We start from the raw sequence: 20,628 nt of genomic DNA on the forward strand, positions 1-20,628 counted from the left end.
GGGTAAACTTTTAATAATATTTGCTAATACCCTACAGTAAAATTTGGGCACCAGTAGAGTAGCTATCTAGCTATATAAACCACACTCCTCTGCAAACACACATTCTCTGAGTTGGTTAGAAAGCGGTACATATTTAAATTAGGTAAGAGAATATTATGTTGCCATTGGTGTTTTAAGATGAGAGTTAGGGTGTTGTCAGTTCCAATTTCATGAAAAACATGATTTTGACTGTTCAGTTTTGTTGAACAATATACAGTATCACATATTACAATACATAGGTAGTGCTTGTAAGTACACCTATCGTGGTATAGAAATGTGCCCCTAATCACAGATTTGACATCTGTGATCATACAGCGCCATCAGAAAGTATTCCCACCCCTTTACATTTTCCACATTTTGTTGTCTTACAGCCTGAATTTAAAATGGATTGAATTTAGACGTTGTGTCTGATCTATCTACACATATTAACCCATAATGTCAAGGTGGAATTTTGCTTGTAGAAAATGTTAAAGCTGAAATGTCTTTGTTATGGCAAGCATAAATAAATTCAGGAGTAAAAATGTGCTTAACAAATTGTATAATAAGTTGCATGGACACATTCCGTGTTCAATAATAGTGGTTAACATGGCTTTTTCATGAATACCCTATCTTTGTACCCCACACATACAATTATCTGTAAGGTCCCTCAATTGAGCAATGAATTCCAAGCAGAGCTTCAACCACAAAGACAAAGGACGTTTTCCAATGCCTCACAAAGAAGGGCCCTGATTGGTAGGTGTGTAAAAATAAAACAGAACAGACACTGAATATCCCTTTGAGCATGGTGAAGTTATTAATTAGGCTTTGGATGGTGTATCAATACAAGCATTCACTACAAAGATACAGGCATCCTTCTTAACCCAGTTGCCAAAAAGTGAAGGAAACTGCTCAGGAATCACCATGAGGACAGTGGTGATTTTAAAACAGTTTATTGTGTTAAGAAAAAACTGAGGCTTGATCATAAACAAATGCTTCAATATTGCATAAACTGAGGCTTTAATATTGCAAACAAATGGTCAAAGAAATTCACTTTTTGTCCTGAATACAAAGCATTATGTTGGGGGAAATCCAACACAACACATCACTGAGTACCACTATTCATATTTTCAAGCATGGTGGTGGCTGCATCATGTTATGGGTATGCTTGTCATTGGCTAGGACTAGAGAGTTTTTTAGGATAAAAAGAAACGGAATACAGCTATAAGCACAGGCAAAATCCTAGAGGAAAACCTGGTTCAGTCTGCTTTCCAACAGACACTGGGAGATTCATTTACCTTTCAGCAGGACAATAACCCAAAACACAAGGCCAATCTACGTAGGAGTTGCTTACCAAGACAACATTGAATGATCCTGAGTCGCCTAGTTACAGTTTTGACATAAATCGTCTTGAAAATCTATGGCAAGACTAGAAAATGGCTGTCTATCAATGATCAACAATCAACTTGACAGAGCTTGAATAATTTGTAAAAGAATATGAGAAAATATTGTACATTTCAGGTGTGCAAAGCTTTTAGAGACTTACACAAAGATACTCACTCTACGTACAAAGATTTGCAGATGTTATTGCAAGTGCAGCAAAATGCTTGGGTTTCAAGATTCAACAGTGCATAGCAATACAAAACAATACCCACATAATAAAAAACAAAGAAATTAATGAATATAAGAACAAGCAATGTCAGAGTCCAGAATCTAAATATTTAAAGTGGCAATCTGCAGTTGCTACAGTGCCTTGCGAAAGTATTCGGCCCCCTTGAACTTTGCGACCTTTTGCCACATTTCAGGCTTCAAACATAAAGATATACAACTGTATTTTTTTGTGAAGCATCAACAACAAGTGGGACACAATCATGAAGTGGAACGACATTATTGGATATTTCAAACTTTTTTAACAAATCAAAAACTGAAAAATTGGGCGCTTGGGGTATGTCTCTATCAGTTTTGCACATCGAGAGACTGAACATTTTTCCCATTCCTCCTTGCAAAACAGCTCGAGCTCAGTGAGGTTGGATGGAGAGCATTTGTGAACAGCAGTTTTCAGTTCTTTCCACAGATTCTCGATTGGATTCAGGTCTGGACTTTGACTTGGCCATTCTAACACCTGGATATGTTTATTTTTGAACCATTCCATTGTAGATTTTGCTTTATGTTTTGGATCATTGTCTTGTTGGAAGACAAATCTCCATCCCAGTCTCAGGTCTTTTGCAGACTCCATCAGGTTTTCTTCCAGAATGGTCCTGTATTTGGCTCCATCCATCTCCCCATCAATTTTAACCATCTTCCCTGTCCCTGCTGAAGAAAAGCAGGCCCAAACCATGATGCTGCCACCACCATGTTTGACAGTGGGGATGGTGTGTTCAGCTGTGTTGCTTTTACGCCAAACATAACGTTTTGCATTGTTGCCAAAAAGTTCAATTTTGGTTTCATCTGACCAGAGCACCTTCTTCCACATGTTTGGTGTGTCTCCCAGGTGGCTTGTGGCAAACTTTAAACAACACTTTTTATGGATATCTTTAAGAAATGGCTTTCTTCTTGCCACTCTTCCATAAAGGCCAGATTTGTGCAATATACGACTGATTGTTGTCCTATGGACAGAGTCTCCCACCTCAGCTGTAGATCTCTGCAGTTCATCCAGAGTGATCATGGGCCTCTTGGCTGCATCTCTGATCAGTCTTCTCCTTGTACGAGCTGAAAGTTTAGAGGGACGGCCAGGTCTTGGTAGATTTGCAGTGGTCTGATACTCCTTCCATTTCAATATTATCGCTTGCACAGTGCTCCTTGGGATGTTTAAATCTTTTTGTATCCAAATCCGGCTTTAAACTTCTTCACAACAGTATCTCGGACCTGCCTGGTGTGTTCCTTGTTCTTCATGATGCTCTCTGCGCTTTTGACGGATCTCTGAGACTATCACAGTGCAGGTGCATTTATACGGAGACTTGATTACACACAGGTGGATTGTATTTATCATCATTAGTCATTTAGGTCAACATTGGATCATTCAGAGATCCTCACTGAACTTCTGGAGAGAGTTTGCTGCACTGAAAGTAAAGGGGCTGAATAATTTTGCACGCCCAATTTTTCAGTTTTTGATTTGTTAAAAAAGTTTGAAATATCCAATAAATGTCGTTCCACTTCATGATTGTGTCCCACTTGTTGTTGATTCTTCACAAAAAAATACAGTTTTATATCTTTATGTTTGAAGCCTGAAATGTGGCAAAAGGTCGCAAAGTTCAAGGGAGCCGAATACTTTCGCAAGGCACTGTATATAAATGTTTAGACTTGTAAATTACTGACATGTGCCCATGGATTCTTGAATAATATATATTATAAATGCCTCAATGTTTGTAAACAAACACAATATAGATTCAAAACATGGTTAAAACTCTAATTCTTATGTTATCGATGGTCAGTCCTTTCATCCATAGCTCTGTCTATGAATTTCAGTGTGGTAACATTTCTCCAACCCCATCCCTGAGCATTTTTACAAAAACAGGGGTGGGGAAGACACTTTGTTATTGTGTCAACTGCTGATTTTCTCTTTAAAGTGACAGACTATTATTGAAAGTATCCTCAGAAAGGACACAAATCTACATTCCAGTCATTCTTCTGTAGCTTTCAGGGTTTAAGAACCCTCCCTGTCTCATACAACACAAAGTATGAATTAATTCTCTCACAACTGATGACGAACAGTCATCCAGGCTGATACGCTCCTCGTCAATTCTGTCTCTGCTCTCCCCATGAAGCCGAGCGCTCAGCAGTTGCAGGCGCAGCCAGGAGTGGGAGACGTGGAAGCTGGAATGTGGAGCTAACTTGTGCCGTGTTAACTCAGCAAATAGTTAGAGAGAGCCTGAGTCTGACTGACACATAGCTTTGATCATGGTTGTGAAAGTCTGAGAGAACATAAAGAGTTAAGAAAGCTCCTTCTAAGGATCTAGCATGCCGCGAGGAGGCTAGCTAGCAGAAAGCAGCATTCGAGAACTGAAACACTGACTGAGTCATCAGAATTCAACTGCAGGGCCGCTGACCAGTTGTGTCAACACCAGTGGATTTAACGTTGAAGAAAAGGCTTTTTAACACATTCTCTGACACTGACAAAGTAAATCACAATATGAACAGTTTTCAACTGTCTCAACTTAAAAGCTCAACTTTAAGAGATGACTTTTTCTGAGAAATGATACCTAAACAAAGAGAGGAAAACCAAAACAAGATGGCAACTTCAAACAGCCCTCTGCTGTGGGTGTTTTGTAGCTAAAGACTTTGCTAGCTCGCCCAAAGCAGTTATGTGGTTGAGAAGTGTGTATCTCTTTGTTTGTGCTGTTTTCCCCTAAACCTGTCAGCCTGTCTCCCAGACCAGTCACACTGGGCAGCTAAAGGGAGTACTCAGAACTGCTGGACACTCCATTTCAACTATTATTAACTACAAAAATACTGTACATCAGTGGGGGCTGAATTTCATAAAAATGTAAATTGTAAAAAACTTGAAAAATTCTACTTTTTTTTAGAAAACTACACTAAATATAATCACATCACCAAATAATTGATGAAAACACACTATTTTGCAAAGAAGGTCTACAGCAGCCTCAACAGCACTCTGTAGGGTAGCACCATGGTGTAGCCAGAGGACAGCTAGCTTCCATCCTCCTCTGGGTACATTGACTTCAATACAAAAACCTAGGAGACTCATGTTTCTCACCCCCTTCCATAGACTTACACAGTAATTATGACAACGTCCGGATGACGTTCTCCACCAGAGCTCTTGCAGCATGAACTGTTGCCCACCCAATCAAAGGATCAGAGAATAAATCTAGTACTTAAAGCATAAGCTACAGCTAGCTAGCACTGCAGTGCATAAACTGTGGTGAGTAGTTGACTCAAAGAGAGAGAGAAAGACAGTAGTTGTGAACACATGTATTTATTCCAAAATGAAGGAGAAGCAAGAGAGAAATAGATATAGAGCGAAATTGCAAAAAACAAAATCACTTTCATTTTCACTTACTTAGCTAGCAAATGCATCTAGCTAGTTTAGCCTACTGAAACACCCTACTCACCCACTGGTATAACTGCTGACTAACTGCACACTGTAACATTACAACATGGTTGTAGTGGGTTTACTAACACGTTAGTTCTATTAGCTATGCTGACTATGACGTTACTTTAGCTATTATAGTGACAACTATGTAGGCTGTGTGTAGCGGTTTGGCTTGGAAAGTTTTTTTTTGCCTGGTCACATACAGCTGATGTGTTGTGCATTGAAGTCCACAAGCGAAGGGACAAGGTGAGAGGAGAGCGCACAGATGCGAGAAGGAATACAACGTGGCTGCTATGAATGTGAACTGTGTTTACGCATGATCAGGGGTGTATTCATTCTGCCGATTCTGTTGAAAAACATTTCTTAAACGGAAGCAAACAGAACAAAACAGGGATAAACATACCTGAATTTGTCCAATAGAAACTCTTGTTTGCAAATGTTGGACTAATGATAGGGATAATTCAAGTATGACGTAGTAGCCTAAACCTATCACTGTTACATTGAACTGGGTGAATGAAATATGAATGACGGTCATCCCCCCCCAAATTATCCTCCCTCATCTTACAAGGCACTGACCGCCACTGCTGTACATCTACACTTAAAAAAGCCTGCCTGCCTGCCCTGTCTTAGGCCAACAGTTACAGGGCAGGCAGGCTGACAGTGTGCCACAGCCTTTTGTGAAGTAAAAATCCCTGTAATTGGAGAACCTTCAAAGCTCAGTCTCTCTATGAGAAATTGATCAAAGCTGACAGCATTCGCTGGATTCCTCCCAGTATGCAAGGCCATGGGATAGACAACATTCTCGCGCTCTCTCTGACTCCCACGGCTGAGAGACACTGAAGTTTGTATGTGACGTGTTCCCACCAAAGTTTTATCATTGGGACCCAATTCCTCACAGTACAAGGTCTGTTTTCCTTTCCTGTGGGGGGGCTTTAGTAACAGGCACTGTCTAGCTCTCTGTGCAGCCCAGGACAAATCTCTCTAACTGGCCACATACTTGAGTCCTAAACACACACATACTTGAGTCCTATACACATACTTGAGTCCTAAATAGAAGGCCATTTGAGTATGTGAAAATACAACGTTTTATAGTATGTAATAAATTGAGTATATGTTAAATGCCGGATGTCATAGTAATTTCAGCTTTGACAACAGCTGATTAGATATGGGTGTGTGCTACCGAAATCAACAAATAGCGGTTAACAACGCAATTGCGTATTCTCAGTACAAAAATATAACGTTTTATGGTATGTGAATTTTCAAAAATCTAGTATGTTTTAATAAATGCCAGGATGTTCTAATATTTTCAGCTTTTTTTGTAGAATTCGCTGCAGACTTTTCGTGAATCTCACAGCCACGCATTGGAAGAGGCAGAATGCGAGTTTTGATAGCTAGATCTCTTCAAGTAAACAGCAAAACAACTTTGAAGATGGCGAATAGCAAAGCTTCTGCAGTGGAGTTAAAATGGAAGTAGTTTTTGTTGTCCTTAAAATGATCACGACTATTTCATCGTAAGAGCCAATTTATGGAAGGTATGACGCAATTTTGAAACCTCCGTAGGCATAGAAAGGTCAAATTGAGCTTCGTACCACATCGCCATTCCCACATTTTGTAAAAATGTGGAGGGCACCGTATAGCTATGATTGCTTGACGGTAGGTGGAGGCAGGAGGTCCTAATTTGTCACGTTGGTTCATCTATGTTGAGCTGATTGTAATATTCATGCTTCGCATGTTTCTACCTGAACGGTTACAGCCTGAATGGGTCAAACTCAGTGGTATACATTTTTTGGGCGGGAACCCAAAATGAAGAGTACAGAGTATTGTATTGGACAATTGGACAATATATATACAACTGCTTTTGAGAAAGATAACTTGAAAGATACAATTTTATTGAGTAAATGTATTTATTGGTTTCTTTTCATTTTGATAAGAGATTGAAAAGGCAACGAATTGAAGGTTATTTGTTGATGTAAAAATCTAAATGTACAGATTTTAAGGTTGTGTCATTAGATATGGGGTGGGGTGGGATAGCCAGAAATTGTTGGTCCACAGAAATTCTGGCGGAAAAAATGGGGTCCCCGCTGAAAAAGTTTGAATACCACTAGTTAATCTAGTTCCAATGCACATAACCTCTTATGGTGATAGTAATGGTACGCTGCACTCTACTTTGCTCATGTTTTGGTTAATGTTGTGCTTCATGTTACGTCTTTTCAGGATCTATGTAAAGGAGTGTGAGCTGGAGAGGCAGCTGTCACCTGCATGGGTGAAAAAGAAGTGGGAGAACCATGAGTGAAAAATTAACGGTACGCTACTGCATGTCATCTTGACATTTATTGCTGTGCTGTACTTGGCTTATAAAGTACCACTTTTCTCTGAGAGCAATAACACTTTTCCATCTATTTCCTATTCTTCACCAGAACATTCACGTAAGTGTGAAGATATACATGCTAGAAAGGTGCAAGTATTGCAGAGAAATGTACTGCAGTTGGCATAATACATTTTTACATTGCTTTACATGCAGTATGTTTGATGCTGAGAGCGATCCTTTTCCATATTTTCAGAAGTTGAAAGTTCCCCCCACCGGAGTTAGCATGGAGGGAGTGGAGGCCACAGCCGCATCCTGGAAATGATATGCGGTGATGGATGAGGAGATGATGGACCGGTCATCATCTTCTCATCCTCCCTAGGTGCAGCCGTGGGCTCCTCTCCCCTCCAGAAGGGTCCAGATGTGGATGCTGGATAAAGAGTGGGAGAAGGAGGTGACTGCCAGGGAGGCACACCTATTTAGAGGCCAGGGAGGCATGCCATTTTAGAGGCCATGATTAAGAAGTTGTTTTATGTATTTTGTATGTATTTTATTTATAGCTAATATTTATTCATTTTGTACTGTTTTTGGTGTCTTCCTTTTTTGAAACCCAAAGTGGATTTCTGTTCTCATTGAAAAGTGTTTCTTGTTTGTAATATTTGATATTGGTACATTTACTGTTGGTATATTTTACTTTCAACATTTCAACATAAAAAAAAGTGCACTCGCACATCTGAGCTATCTTGTTGCAGGTGTATGGTTACAATTAGATAAGTTGAAAGAAAAAAGAAACCAGCACATTGCTCTTGCTAGAATACTATTTTTAATGAAGATTACTTGTCGGCCGCTTGGCCTTCATCAAAGATTTTCAGCTCTACTAAACTAAATAAACCATCTTTGGTATAATAATAATAGATTTCATTTCTATAGCGCTATTTATAACAATCTTAAAGTGCATCAAAAGCAAAACAACAAGCAATACATTGTCCCGAGTAGCCTAAATATAGTTGGCCAGGTCAACCAAAAGAGGCCAAGTCTTTGAATCCTCCGAAGATGGAGAAGGACAGTTCATGGCTTGATCAGAGGAAGGTGGTCAGGGAGATGGTTGATGAAGATGGAGTCTGGTGACGATATTGTAGAGAGCTAGCTGCTCTGGGAACTAGCCTGAGTCGTGTAGCCACTGGACTCAAGTATTGGTAGCTGCAGCCCAATATGGCGACCGGAGAATGGGCGAGTGGGTGTGTTGAAAGGAGTGGTTGTATGGAAAGCGAATCAGCTAATTGGGCAGATTTGTTGCCCCTCAAGACCGTTTGGTGTGACTGAATGGGCAGCACGACAAGATAAGCATGCGACCAATGCACCGGTGTTCTATCGACATGCCGGCCGATTTAAAGTGCTTCCAACTGGGCATCACGGTTATGTCACTGGCAGTAGCTAATGTTTATATTAAGTAGAAATAAAAAAAATATATAACTCATATTGATGTCACCTTGATACATACATACAGTCTACTAATCAGTGGGGAGGGCATGAAAGGAAACAACACCGGGACACAGAGCACATCGCTCCTGCTTGACAAGTACTACTGTCTGGCAACAGCGTGGGAAGTAGCAACCAGTAGCCAATATCTGTGAAACCTGTGTACACCTATCATCAATATTTTTTCATTAAAAACAAATAATCGCAGGTTTTATAACTGAAAATGCACAATTATTTGTGTAAAACCAACGGCGAAATATGACTTATATGACTGGCAGCTTCATGAAATAGTACCCACAAAACACTGTCTCAACGTCAACAGTTTATTTTTATTTTTTTTACCTTTATTTAACTAGGCAAGTCAGTTAAGAACAAATTCTTATTTTCAATGACGGCCTAGGAACAGTGGGTTAACTGCCTGTTCAGGGGCAAAACGACAGAAAGACCTTGTCAGCTCGGGGGTTTGAACTTGCAACCTTCCGGTTACTAGTCCAACACTCTAACCACTAGGCTATCCTGCCGCCCCAGTGAAGAGGCAACTTCGGGATGCTGGCCTTCTAGGTGGAGTTGCAAAGAAAAAGCCATATCTCAGACTGGCCAATAAAAATAAAAGATGAAGATGGGCAAAAGAACACAGACACTGAACAGAGGAACTCTGCCTAGAAGGCCAGCATCCCGGAGTCGCCTCTTCACTGATGACGTTGAGACTGGTGTTTTGCGGGTTCAATTTCATGAAGCTGCCAGTTGAGGCGTCTGTTTCTCAAACTAGACACTCTAATGTACTTTTCCTCTTCCTCAGTTGTGCACCGAGGCCTCCCACTCCTCTTTCTATTATGGTTAGGGCCAGTTTGCGCTGTTCTGTGAAGGAAGTAGTACACAGCATTGTAAGAGATCTTCAGTTTCTTGGCAATTTCTCGCATGGAATAGCCTTCATTTCTCAGAACAAGATTAGACTGACGAGTTTCTGAAGAAAGTTCTTTGTGTCTGGCCATTTTGAGCCTGTAATCAAACCCACAAATGCTGATGCTCCAGATAGTCAACTAGTCTAAAGAAGGACATTTGTATTGCTTCTTTAATAAGCATAACGGTTTTCAGCTGTGCTAACATAATTACAAAAGGGTTTTCTAATAATCAATTAGCCTTTTAAAATGATAAACTTGGATTAGCTAACACAACGTGCCATTGGAACACAGGAGTGATGGTTGCTGATAATGGGCCTCTGTATGCCTATGTAGATATTCCATTCAAAATCAGCAGTTTCCAGCTACAATAGTCCTTTACAACATTAACAAAATCTCCACTGTATTTCGGATCAATTTGATGTTATTTTACTGGACAAAAAATGTGCTTTTCTTTAAAAAAAACAAGGACATTTCTAAGTGACCCCAAACTTTTGAACGGTAGTGTATATGTATTTCCTGAGCTTTCTTCTCTCCTAGATATAGGCCAAACACTTCAAAACCTTATTCCTTTTGATGTATTTTTTGACTGTCTTTTCTTTCACTTATGAATGTGTTGTTCAAAGCATTTCTATGGGCTATAGTGGTAAAGGGCAAATTCAATATTGTATGCCAATAATACAAAATATATACAGTGCCTTTGGAAAGTATTCAGAAGTATTCAGACCCCCGGTGCCCTCCACATTTGTTGTTACATAACAGCCTTATTCTAACATGTGTTAAATTGTTGTTGTTCGTCCTGCAAACTACACACACTACCCCATAATGACAAATCAAAAACAGGTGTTTAGAAATGTTTGCACATTTATTACAAATAAAAACTGAAATATCACATTTGCATAAGTATTCAGACCCTTTATTCAATACTTTGTTGAAGCACTTCTGACAGCAACTACAGCATTAAGTCTTCTTGGGTATGACACTACAAGCTTGGCACAGCTGTATTTGGGGAGTTTAACCCATTCTTCTCTGCAGATCCTCTCAAGCTCTGTCAGGTTGGAATGGGAGCGTTGCTGCACAGCTATTTTCATGTCTTTACAGAGATGTTCGATCGGGTTCCCGGGCTCTGGCTGGGCAACTCAAGGACATTCATAGATTTGTCCCGAAGCCACTCCTGCATTGTCTTGGCTGTGTGGTTAGGGTCGTTGTCATGTTGGAAGGTGAACCTTTGCCTCAGTCTGAGGCCCTGAACGCTCCGGAGCAGGTTTTCATCAAGGATCACTCTGTACTTTGTGCCGTTCATCTTTGCCTCGATCCTGACTAGTCCCTGCCGCTGAAAAACATCCCAATAGCATGATGCTGCCACCACTATGCTTCACCGTAGGGATGGTGCCAGGTTACCTCCAGACTTGACGCTTGGCATTCAGGCCAAATAGTTCAATCTTAGTTTCATCAGAACAGAGAATCTTGTTTCTCATGGTCTGAGAGTCTTTAGGTGCCTTTTGGCAAACTCCAGGTGGGCTCTCATGTGCCTTTTACAGAAGAGTGGCTTCCGTCTGGCCACTCTACCATAAAGGCCTGATTGGTGGAGGGCTGCAGAGATGGTCGTCCGTCTGGAAGTTTCTCCCATCTCCACAGAGGAACTATAGAGCTCTGCCAGAATGACCATCAGGTTCTTGGTCACCTCCCTGACTAAAGCCCTTCTCCCCCAATTGCTCAGTTTGGCCGGACGGCCAGCTTTGGAAGAGTCTTTGTGGTTCCATACTTCTTCCATTTAAGAATGATGGACGCCAATGTGTTTTTGGGGACCTTCAATGCTGCAGAATTTTTTGGGGACCTTCAATGCTGCAGCTCTATGGACAATTCCTTCGACCTCATGACTTGGTTTTTGCTCTGACATGGACTGTCAACTGTGGGACCTTATATAGACCGGTGCCTTTCCAAATCAAATTCTGCCTTTCCAAATCATGTCCAATCAATTGACTTTACCACAGGTGGACTCCAATCAAGATGTAGAAACATCTCAATCATGATCAATGGAAACAGGATGCACCTGGGCTCAATTTTGAGACTCTTAGCAAAGGCGTTGAATACTTATGTAAATACGTTTTTAACATTTTGACTATATTTGCAAAAAAAATCTAAAAAACAGTTTTCGCTTCATCATTATGGGGTATTGTGTGTCGATTGCTGAGCATCTTTAGTTATTTAATCCATTTTAGAATAAGGTTGTTACGTAACAAAATGTGGAAAACGTCAAGGGTCTGAACACTTTCCGAAGGCACTGTATATTATACCTAAAAGGGTCCTTAAAAGTAGGCAAGACCGATTTTGGACAAGGCCACTCTCTCTCTCCATACTCTTCCTGTATCTCCAGCTGTTACCCTACACTGATTTGCCACACCGGTAACAAACCTGCTGTTTCCATTGTCATCTTCGCATGAACCTCTCGGAAACTCTGATCTCAATTTGCATAATATGAAAAATAGCAGGGAATCACAAGGGTGACAGGCGAGGGGGATGTTCCCGAGTGTGATTGAAAAATCTGGCAGCTGTGATTGGAAAAATGTGGAAAGTTTAAACAGGAAAGCGTAGGGTAGATGTGCGTCTTTGGGTTTTGTAAGCCTGGAGTGATCCAACTATATCAACTACAGATGGCCAGCACTCATAAATATGGCTATTTTGTCCTCTGTGAGTTTCTTCCAGCACAGATTAATGTCTATTGGAGCCTGTTGTTGGCAACAAACACTCTGTATAACTTCCACTAAGGGAGAGAAGAGAGACAAGCAAATGTGTGTTTTGTAGAGAACAATGTGGAACATGTTGTCTTTCTGTCTGACAGATAGGACAGAAGAGAGAAACCTCTGCTCTGCCGGCGTGACAGATAAAGAAGATTACAGTTACCAGTGGTGTCCTGTCCAGTGCCAAATCCTACAGGCTTAGTCACATCTCAATACAACACAATTTAACTGAATAAATATTGGCTAGGATGGAAAAAACAGATATTTCAGTTAAGGCCACTTACGTACAGTATATTGTTTTCTAAAGGAGAGGAGACTGACACATTTCAATCTGTCTGCTAGCTACACATTAGTAGTGGAAAGAGCTACAGTGGGATCCGTAATTATTGACACCCTTAATTTAGCTGAGGAAAAATGACTGTATAAAATAAATAATTAAAATTCTGAGTTCATCTTGTGTTCTCAAACTGGGAAATTCTACTTTATACTAATACAATTGCTCAGAGAAAAATATTTTGATTAACAAGTAATATCTTGCTTAACAAGTAAGGTATGGGTCAAAATAATTGACACCTGTTTTTAATAACCTGCGAGGGTAACAGCACTGAGCCTTTTTCTAAAATGTGTTATGAATTTGAATACACTTAGTGAGGGATCTTACACCATTCCTCCATACAGAATCCTTCCCCAGATCCTTGATATCCTTTGTCTGCGCTTATGGACTACCCTCTTCAATTCAAACCACGGGTTTTCAATGGGCTTCAAGTCCATCCATGGTGTGGTTCCTGCTATAAATGGGTTGGTTGTTTAGCAACAAAACCAACACGTGCACAACTCTGGGGCAAAACAACCAGTGTTGGCTCAGATTGTTGACAACATGTAAACTATATTTTGTCTCGAATGTTTATTGAAAACATGAATACATTTGCACAATGAGCACTTGTTGTCTCTCAAATACATTGTTACAGTTGTTGGTTAGCTAGTGAAATTTTGCCATATTAGCATTGACATGAAATTAGCCAAAACCACCTCAAAACAAGACATGGTATCAAGATAAAACAAGCTGAAACAAGTCACTTAAGATTCCCTACATGGCAGTTGCTTGCACATGTTGGTAGCTATCTGGCCATCTAGAATCACAACAACTCACGGACCAATTGAAGCGTGCGCATCGTTTTTGTGACGTTGTCAGCTAACCCATCTATTAGGTGATTATTTTTATAAAGAGTCCCAGCCCCATGTTAAAGGGATAGTTGACCCAATTTACAAACTGACAAATTTGTTTTCTTACCCTGTAAATTGGTTTTCTGACCCTGTAAGAACGGGACTTGCACGCACACACACACACACACACACACACACACACACACACACACACACACACACACACACACACACACACACACACACACACACACACACACACACACACACCAATTCCTGAGAGGATAGATCCCATGCTGCATGGTCTCTTCATATCACCATTCCTCTTATTGGATTTCATTTAGGCCCATGTAGAGGTAACTGCAGGCTGATTGTCTCAGAGGACAGCCTCTTCCAGCCATTACAGTGAGAGGAGAAATGCATTTAGCAATCCATGTAACAAGGCACACAGGCCAGATGGGCGGTATTCAGGCCAACACAACAACTGAATACAAAAACATGAGGGGAAACCATTTCAGTGGCACACATTTCAGTGGCTGACATCTCGACAATAACATTGGGCCTAGTCTACTTAACACACTCTACACAAAGGATACATGAATAACCACCAAACTGATATGATGTCTGAGCGCTTTATATGCAGCACACACTGACTAATTACTGGACACCACAACCCTTTTAGTGTTGTTACTTCAATAAACTCCACTCATACAATACACCTCTCTTTTACCCCTGGCCGTGGTAAAAGAGAAGCACCCAGGTCTAACTTGGTCTTCTCAGACACCAGCTCTGCTTTATTCCTCTTATCTACCTCTGTGGGCGAGAGATGTTCATGTTCTGCTCTGTAGTTCTACTAACAGTTCTGTTCATCTTTATCTATACGTGAGTGTAGTTCAACACAGTTCTAAACACGTCTCTGTGAGTGATGCACCCTTGTTTCACAGCCCTTCTACAATGGAGAGAGAGCAAGCCAGAGAGATAGAGATAGATGGTGTGTGTGTGTGTGTGTGTGTGTGTGTGTGTGAGAGAGAGAGAGAGAGAGAGCTCTTTTGTAGCTTATGTCTGTACATTCCTCACTTTTGATCCACTCTGACGTACCATCACCTTCAATCAACACCTTCAAATACTAGAGCTCTCAGTCCGTCAGATATGCTTCTTTAACTGCAGCCATTATGTGCTCTGACCACGGAGCTAGGTTAAAACAGCCAGTATTTCGCTGGGCACAGAGCATGATTAAACACTGTTGTCATCATCCAATTATAGCACTGTATAATAATTGTGAGATTCCATCATGTTGTGTGTAGCTAAATGGGTTGATGGTGAATTGTTTGGAGTGCCTGACTAGACATGTTATAGCCCAGCCATGTCATTACCCAGCTGGTGGACCACAACGGGACACAGTATCAAATGTACTGACTGTATTATGCAACAACAACACTGGCCACAATACATCATTATACAGTTCATAACTGAGGGAAATGCTGGACAAAGGGACATTGATGATGAAGATGACTATACCTTGCGTTTATAATAGTGCTTCTCACTAAGTGTCAGCCAGCCCCTAATTCAAACCATGTTGAACAATTGTGCATCCATTTCATAGTCATGACTGTACAACTGCAATATTGGAGATCCTTGGATGAACTTGGTATCTTTTCATGCAGTTCTATCCATATCTATAGCCTGGGGATTCTGAAAGCACTGATTCGGATTCTGTAAAATAGGATGAAAGCAGGCACTCTACTGAGGCCCTAATTCTGAAGAGACACAATAGATTACACTTTTATCTGAGCTAGTAACTTCACTCCACTGACTGGCTTTGCTGTGAAATAATTATCCAGTTGTAATCCTCTGAAAGGAGTTTCAAAGAACTGGCAGGCAGGAGAAGAGGAAGCCAGATCAAAGCGACTGGATTAATAGATCTATAGCAGGGGTGCACAATTAGAATTGAAAGAGGTCTAGTGACTAACATGTTCTCCCCCCAAAGGTCCAAACCATTAAAATGTCTAATGCGCGCTATGATTTGGGGGCATATGTAGTTTTTGTATATGTATACCTAATAAAGTACTACATTTCAAAAACATTTCAACAATATTTATTGCACATTTTCAATGCAGACACAGTAAAATAAATATAATCATAAATAAATGTTCTCATTTCAAGCAAAACAAGACTGTAGCTTCACAAAAAAATTACAAAAGTGCCTGTTTCTGTAAAAAGTGCTTTGATTTTTGAACAAATAACAAACCACATGTTTAATATTTATCTCTCCTACTCTCTCCCACTTCACTTGTCCATCTCTCTTCTTTAGTGAGAGAAATGGGCTTTTGCTTGCGCTGCCAGTAATTTGAACCTTGGCTGGAATGGAGTCAGTGCCATTGTCATGCACATATGTAGGTGCTCATTGGTGAGTCTATAATGATACTTATTTGTAATGATGTTCATAGTGGAGATAGAAGACTGACAACTGTATGTGGAGCCAAACATGGTCAAGGTGTGTAGTGCTACTTTGGTTAGACCAGGGAAAACAGTCTCAGACAGTGCTGAAAGTGCTCTCTTAGTGCAACATTTGCTTGCAGATCAATCAGTTCTATCTGTAGAGATCCAGCATGTGCCCACTTGAAGGTCTGTGTCACCTCCTTTGAAAATCCCCTGACATCTGTGATGACTAATGGATTCTCAATTAGAAGGAGCTGTTGTCCAAGGCTGAAGCTGTCAAAGCGATTTCTGAAGTTTCCAATCAGCTTATCTATGAAGTCAACATGAAGAGAAACATCTCTCTCACCCTGAATCTGTTCCTGCACTTTTGGGAAGTGTGCACAGTCTCCTTGAAGATCTTCCTTGAACACTTCCAGTTTCCTCTGGAAGGAGCGGACAGATGTCATCAAATCACAAACTGAATTGTTCTTGCCCTGTAGTTTCACTTTGAGCTCATTAAGGTGTCATGTCTACAAAAAAAGCAACAATATCCATTTTGCTCTCGTCTTGCCTTCTGACTCTTGAGCTGTACTAGGAAAGCTGTTATTTCCTTTCGAATGGACCCAAAGCGTTCCAACGCCTTGCCTTTACTGAGCCATCTTATGTTGTTGTGCAGCAGTAGGTCATTTGCATTTGCCTCAACTTCATTCAGGAATTCTCTCAGCAGGCGATGTTGATGAGATGAGGATGCCCTGAGGAAGTTGATGAGTCTCATCATTGTATTCATCACTTCAGCATACTCTGACAGATTGGCGCACAGGACAGACTGATGAATGATGCAGTGGTAAACTGTGAGATCAGGCTGTGCCACAGCTCCTCTCTCTCTCTTCCTATCATGGCAGTCTGAGGTGATAGAGACCACTTGTTTTTAGATCTATCCCCTCTTCTCAGCATCTCCTTTATGGCCATGTGTATGTCCTTTCTTCTTGTATGTGTCTCAAGTGGTGTTACACCTAACAGGTCTTCACAGAATTCCTTCTTCTCTGTGTGGTAAAATTTAACATAAACTAGAAGCTGGGCAGTATCACTCACATCAGTAGGTTCATCAACAGCTAATGCTCTGCATGGTGCACTCCGAATAGCTTCATCAAGCTGTGTTAAAACATCCTCTGTTAGTATGTCACTCTTTCTTGCTGTTGTTGTACGTGACATTGGGATTTGCTTGATCTTTTCACACAGCTCGTCTTTTTGTTTACCGTCAAGTAAAGTTTCAGCAACAGCATTCATGCACTACATCACCACTTCCCTGTCAGTAAATGGCTTTTGGTGTTGACCGAAAATCCAAGCTAATTTTAGTGAACATTCGTTTGCATGTTGTTGGACAGTGAACGCATTGGAGAAGACTCTGGTGGACCGATCGTACTGGGCTTTGAGTTTGTTCATTTTTTTCACCTCAGACTGCTGTGGATATGTTTGCTTTGTCTTGTAGTGGTGCTTCACATTGGCACTTTTTATTAGAGCCTAACATGCATTGTAAACATTCGCTTTGAGTTTCGTGAAGTGATTTAAATAACACACGTGATTGGACAACACACAGTAGTATGGGGCGCTGTCTGGGACCTTCCCAGTATGTGTACATCGAAAAAAAGGGTTGTTTCATCAGTATTTAATTTAACAATTATTTATGAGAAATGTGCCAAGGTCCAGATAGAACCTTCAATCGGTCCGGACCCGGACAGAGGTCCCCCAATTGTGCACCTCTGATCTATAGTACAGAGTCCCAAGATGCATGGCGCCAACCTGATTATCAGCTGGCTGATTTAGCACTGGGTAGACGTTGGTCATTTGCAGAGATCTAGGATCAGCTTACCCAAAACAGGTAAGTAGGGGATGAATGCCATTTAAGCCAACCAAAAATGAGTATTCAATAATGCTGTGGTATAAGGAGCATAACCTCAAAATGTACCTTAGATCAGCATCTAGGGGCAACATCAAACTTTCAACAGAGTTGGCTGTAAAGACAGGCAAATGTACATTGCCTTCAAAAAGTATTCATACCCTTTGACTTATTCCACATGTTGTTGTGTTACAGCCTGAATTCAAAATTGATTATATATATTTTGTCTCACACATCTACACACAATACCCCATAATGACAAAGTGAAAACATGTTTTTCAATTTTTTTGAAATACAGAAATATCTAATTTACATACACTACCGGTCAAAAGTTTTAGAACACCTAATCATGCAAGGGTTATTCTTTATTTTTACTATTTTCTACATTGTAGAATAATAGTGAAGACATCAAAACTATGAAATAACACATATGGAATTATGTAGTAACCAAAAAAGTGTTAAACAAATCAAAATATATTTATTCAAAGTAGCCACCCTTTGCCTTGATGACAGCTTTGTCATTCTCTCAACCAGCTTCATGAGGTAGTCACCTGGAATGCATTTCAATTAACAGGTGTGCCTTGTTAAAAGTTAATTTGTCAAATTTCTTTCCTTCTTAATTGCAGCCCAAATAAATGCTTCACAGAGTTTAAGTAACAGACACATCTCAACATCAACTGTTCAGATGAGACTATGTGAATCATGCCTTCATGGTCGAATTGCTGCAAAGAAACCACTATTAAAGGACACCAATAATAAGAAGAGACTTGCTTGGGCCAAGAAACACAAGCAATGGACATGTGACCAGTGGAAATCTGTCCTTTGGTGTGATGTGAGATTTTTGTTTCCAAACGCTGTGTCTTTGTGTGACGCAGAGGAGGTGAACGCATTATCTCTGAATGTGTGGTTCCCACCGTGAAGCATGGAGGAGGTAGGATGATGTGGGGGTGCTTTGCTGGTGCCACTGTTTGTGATTTATTGTGATTTATTTAGAATTCAAGGCACACTCAACCAGCATGGCTTCCACAGCATTCTGCAGCGATACACCATCCCCTCCGATTTGCGCTTAGTCGGACTATCATTTATTTTTCAACAGGATAATGACCCAACACACCTCCAGGCTGTGTAAGGGCTATTTTACCAAGAAGGAGAGTGATGAAGTGCTGCATAAGATGACCTGGCCTCCACAATCACCTGACCTCAACCCAATTGAGATGGTTTGGGATGAGTTGGACCGCAGAGTGAAGGAAAAGCAGCGAACAAGTGCTCAGCATATGTGGGAACTCCTTCAAGACTGTTGGAAAAGTATTCCAGGTGAAGCTGGGAGAGAGAATTCCAAGAGTGTGCAAAGCTGTCATCAAGGCAAAGGGTGGCTACTTTGAAGAATCTAAAATATAAAATATATTTTGATTTGTTTAACACTTTTTTGGTTACTACATGATTCCATATGTTATTTCAAAGTTTTGATGTCTTCACTATTATTCTACAATGTAGAAAAGAAAACCCCTTGAATGAGTAGGTGTCCAAACTTTTGACTGGTTCTGTATTTTCCTTTTTTATCATCTTTATTCTAGTTTGATCATATATTAGCACTGATCAGAACATTTACGTAGCATGTTATGAAGCTTAACAAGTAGATTTTTCTATTCAATTGCGTAGTAACCTACTCCCAACCAAAAGCCTGTGAATTGTCTGAAAATCAATCAATGTGGTTTTGTTTCACTGAATCTCTGTCTGTATATTTGGTTAATTGATCTTTGGCTGGACTGATAAGTGGAGGTGGTAGCTCATTTATCACTGATCAGAAATATTTAGCATGCATATTTAGCATTGTTTTGCTCTTGACTCTTGTATAGGCTATAGTAGATGTATATAATATATCCACCATTGAGCTGTCTTAACATAATTTACTTCAATATATCTCAATCAATCCAGAGTTTTTTCTGCATTAAAAAGTGGCTTAGGTGGTTGGTGGATCAGGGGTGTGGCAATGGGAGCGGCTGAATTCAGCCCGGGCCCTGGACAATAATATTTTAGATGCACCCATCCTGGCAGGGGAGAGCACATTTAGCTGTTTTAATGCTAATTTCCTACAATTCTACACATTTTGCCATGGCTAAATCTGTGTTCATTTGATCAAACATGATAAGAAAATCTGTGGGGATACTCCTGAATGCATCATTTTTGGAATTCCATGACTGTCTAGATTTTATTTTGGTGATTGTTGGTTCTCAAATCTTATTTAAAAATATATGTCCATTATGTTTTCTATATTTTTTCAATCTGGTTTTAGTCATTTAAGTTCACACTGAAAACATTTTTCCATCCCGAAAAGTATTTAAAAAAAAGTTTAGCCTGAGAACTGTCAGATTCGGGCTGAAAACGACAACTCTAGTTTCTATGAAGGACATTAGCAATGCTTCACTCTCAGGAGAGAAGAGAACAAGTTCATTCAACTTTCCAAATGGTACAACCAACATGGCCGCCAGCCCACTTCCCAATTGATTCTAATTCCTTGGTCATATCCAACCAGAGAGAATGTTCTCACTCTGGTTAGCGGAGAGGCGATCAGCATTCTCAGTGTCACCAGTGAAAGTGTGAATAATTATGTGTATAAACAGAGCTATCGTAGCGAGTAGTGTATGGCAAACAGAGAGAGA

General features: G+C 40.4%; 1 protein-coding gene and 1 pseudogene across 2 annotated transcripts in view; both read right to left on the reverse strand.

Moving 5' to 3' along the window:
- Window positions 1-20,628, reverse strand: part of LOC110521692 (carboxyl-terminal PDZ ligand of neuronal nitric oxide synthase protein) — a 235,352-nt gene that overhangs the window by 151,658 nt on the left and 63,066 nt on the right. The gene's annotated exons all lie outside the window — the stretch shown is intronic.
- LOC149983982 (general transcription factor II-I repeat domain-containing protein 2-like) overlaps window positions 15,602-20,628 on the reverse strand; it is a 30,600-nt pseudogene continuing 25,573 nt past the window's right edge.

The sequence above is a fragment of the Oncorhynchus mykiss genome, chromosome 4 (genome assembly GCF_057628025.1).
Source record: "Oncorhynchus mykiss isolate SJ-2025 chromosome 4, ASM5762802v1, whole genome shotgun sequence".
Taxonomy (NCBI): Eukaryota; Metazoa; Chordata; class Actinopteri; order Salmoniformes; family Salmonidae; genus Oncorhynchus; species Oncorhynchus mykiss.